The sequence below is a fragment of the Mus caroli genome, chromosome 2 (genome assembly GCF_900094665.2).
Source record: "Mus caroli chromosome 2, CAROLI_EIJ_v1.1, whole genome shotgun sequence".
In the NCBI taxonomy this organism is placed as follows: Eukaryota; Metazoa; Chordata; class Mammalia; order Rodentia; family Muridae; genus Mus; species Mus caroli.
Genome location: NC_034571.1, coordinates 141,437,206 through 141,441,080, shown reverse-complemented (window position 1 = coordinate 141,441,080; position 3,875 = coordinate 141,437,206). Strand labels below are relative to the sequence as shown.

Here is a 3,875-nt window from a genome sequence, read left to right as displayed (position 1 = left end):
CCTATAGATGGGCAGGAGAGGATAATTTGGAGCTTCTATGCCCTGAAAATGAGATAGATTCTCTTGTGGAAGTCACCATCAGGACACAAATGAAGGTGGAGGTGCTAGGTCAAGACCAAGATGGCAGGGAAGATGCTTAGAAGTAATCCATGCCAGCATAATGGGTTAAAATAACTGAATATCTGCAACACTATAATGCCTGGAGCTTTCAATAAATGTATCAGGTCTCCATGTCAATATTCTGGAACTGGGGTAGTCTCCAATAAACTGATTTGTACATAGGGATTGCATCATGTTAGGCATAGAATAGATGTTTTGACAAAAGTATCAGGTATTAGAAAAAATCCATTTCTGGGTTGGAAGACTAGTGCACCATTGTTGCTGGGAACAGGATGAAAGGGGGCACAAGTAAATTTAAGACCCACACTGAAACTTTGTACAAGAAAAAGAAATGGTTTTCTGTGTCAGAAAAAAAGACCTCAGAAATGTCCCTCTCAATGCTTGGAGAGCGAGCAGCCTCAGGTATCTGTGTTGGGAAAGAGGAAGGGGAAGTCCCAGACACCAGCCCAGGAGAACTTAGAGAGTGAGTGGCCTCAAAAGGCCAAGAGGAAGAAGAAAAGGAGGGAGTCCCAGACACCAGCCCAGGAGAACTTAGAGAGTGAGTGGCCTCAAAAGGCCAAGAGGAAGAAGAAGAGGAGGGAGTCCCAGACACCAGCCCAGGAGAACTTAGAGAGTAAATGGCCTCAAAAGGCCAAGCAGAAAAAGAGAAGGAGGGAATCCCAGACACCAGCCCAAGAGAGTTTGGAGAGTGAGCAGCCTCCTGTGTCCTTGCTGGGGAAGAGAAGGAGGGAGTCTCAGACACCAGCCCAGGAAAACACAGAGAGTGAGCAATCTCGGAAAGCCTAGAGAAGGAAGAAGAAAAAGAAAGAGTCCCAGCAGCCAACTTCCTCCCTTCTGAAAAATCCAGAAACCTTTTGTAAAGCTAAAAAAACAAAAACAAACAAACAAACAAACAAACAAACAAAAAACCAAAAAACACTTCTGCCCACAAAAAGAAAAAGAATAGTGTTCTGGAGGTGGATATTGAAACTGGGATCATCCTTGTAGATAAAGAAAACATGGAGAACCTGCTAGAGACTTAGAGAAAGGATGTGGATATTGTTTATGTTGATATGAGCAAGGGACAAAGGTCAGCAAAAGTGCATGAAACAGAAGAGCTGCCCACTGCTAAGCCACAGGAACCTGGCTGTCAAGAGCTGCACGGTGACATCAGGAGCAGAAAGAAACAAAAGCACCCCCAGAAAAAAAAGCACCCTGGGATGTTGTTCAGGGGAGCCAGCCTGAGAGTATCTCCCTGTCCCCATCAGAGCCCTTGTCTTCTGAAGACTTAGAAGGCAAAAGCATGGAAGCAGCAGGGTTTTGTAAGAAGAAGTCTAAAAAAAAAAATGTGTTCAGGAACCAGGAATTGGAGCCCATCCCTGAGAGTCTTGATAGCTCGGAGACAATCTCTGAGAAACTTGATAACACACACCATGGAGGAGTTGTTGGGGCTGGAGAATGTGAGAGCATCAAAGAATACAACAGTATCAGGAAAAAGTCCAAGAAAAAGAAGCACAAATCCATTGCTCTTGCCACATCTAGTGACAGTGCCTCAGTGCCAGATATCAAGGCTAAGAGTGCCCTGGTGGACTCCCCAGAAGGCAGTGGTGCTGTGAGGGAAGAGGGCATGGACCACATGGCAGCAGAGGCAGAAGCCCAGGCTTGTTCCACTGAGAAGCATAGGGAAGAGATGCAGAGGTTAGAACCTACCCATGAAGAAGAAAGCAATTTGGAATCAGCTAGCAATTCTGCAACAAGACACATATCTAAGGACAGGAGAGATTCTGATGACTCGGATGTTGATTTGGGCTCTGCAGTGAGACAGCTGCAAGAGTTCATTCCTGACATACAGGAAAGGGCGGCCACCACCATCAGACGCATGTATCAGGATGACCTAGGGCACTTCAAAAAATTTTAGGCACAAGGGGTGGCTATTAAATTTGGCAATTTTTCTGCTAAAGAAAACAAACAAATAGAAAAAAATGTGCAAGATTTCCTATCCCTGACTGGAAGTGAGAGTGCAGACAAGCTGCTGTACACAGACAGATACCCAGAGGAAAAGTCTCTGATCACCAGCCTAAAACGGAAGCATGCCTTCTGCCTTCAGACTGCACATTGGGAAGAGCATCGCTCGACCCTGGAAGCTCATGTACTACCATGCAAAGAAGATCTTTGATGTGAATAACTACAAAGGCAGGTACAATGAAGAAGATACTAAGAAGCTGAAGGCATACCATTCCCTCCATGGAAATGACTGGAAAAAGATTTGGGCCATGGTGGCTCGAAGCAGCCTCTCAGTCACCCTCAAGTTCTCTCAGATTGATGGTAATAGAAACCATGGTGCATGAAGTAAGGCAGAAACCCAGAGGCTAATCAAGGCTATGGAGGACGTGACCCTAAAGAAGATGTCTCCCCAGGAGTTAAGAGAACTGGATTCTAGACTCCAGGAAGAACCTGAGAGTCACCTGTCAATTGTCCGGGGGAAAAACTCTACAAGGGCATATCATGGGTGGAGTTGGAAACTAGAGTGGAGACCCGGAACTGCATGCAGTGCAAAAGACAGAGATTCTTTCCAAAAGGATTACCCATGGTGGGTTCGTGTATCATGGGGTCAATGCTCTACAGGCCAAAATCACCCTTATTGAAAGGTTGTATGAACTAAATGTGAATGATGCTAATGAAATAGACTGGGAAGATCTTGCTGGCGCCATAGGGGATGTCCCTCCACCTTTTGTTCAGGCAAAATTTTATAAGCTGAAAGCTGCCTGCATTCCCTTTTGGCGGAAAAAGACTTTTCCAGAAATTATTGACTACTTCTATTAGAACAGTCTGCTTTTGCTGAAGGAAAAGTAAGAGAAGTAAATGGAGAAAAAAAGATGGCCAGATCCAAACACCCGCAGCTCCCAAACAAGAATTCCTGTTCAATTCCAGCACCTCTGATGTGCAGTGACTGGATCCCCTTTTCCTCAAACTGCTCTCTGTTTCCTTGGACCTGTGTTGTGCATTGGCCATAGATCCCGCCCGCATGTGATACCTCTCCCATGCTGGGCACCTAGTCACACGGTGTTCTGCTGGAGTATTGGTAGTCTGCATCAGAGCCCAGCTGGTAGTCTTGAAGAGTCTGTCAGCTGGACATAGCCCCACTGGATTCTCAGGACTGGGTGAAAGGGGTGCTTTTTGGTCAATCAGAAGAGTTAAACCAACTGTAGGGGTTTCAGAGAAGAGAACTTAGGGTTTGGGTAACAAGAAGTATTCCATGAGATCTGTGCATGGGAGTGCACACTATGCACTATGGAGATAGGTGGGGGGAGTGGGAAAGGAGTCATAGGATTGAGGCCAACCTGGGCTACATAGTTCCTCCAGCATACGCACATTCAATGGGATGCTGGAGCATCCTCCCAAAGGAGAAGGGGATTGCCCAGAGAGCAGGCAAGTACTGCAGAGAAGCTCTAGCTCTGCAGGCCCCAATTTCCCTGTGTTCCTTCTAGTTGTTCCCATACTCAGGCTGTCTGTTGTTGCCCTGCAGAGAAATCTGTCCATGTGTGACCCTTAGCAGAACACTGCTGCAAGGAAGTCTGGGACACCCAAATGTTCAGACTTCTGCCCCATTTGTGCTAGGGAGACAGAAGGGAAAGTGAAGCTAATGAATCCGTCCATATACCACTGTCTCCATTGGTGCCACTCAGCAATCTTCTGTCTCCAGAGAACTCTCAGACGTAATTTCTGTGGCACTATTAGAAGGTGGGCTAGAAGGAGCTTCTGCTTGCCACGTACCT

The 3,875-nt window shown here is 46.3% G+C and overlaps 1 pseudogene; it reads left to right on the top strand.

Moving 5' to 3' along the window:
• Window positions 1–392: 392 nt before the first annotated feature.
• Window positions 393–3,049, top strand: LOC110307267 (annotated as a pseudogene).
• Window positions 3,050–3,875: the final 826 nt, after the last annotated feature.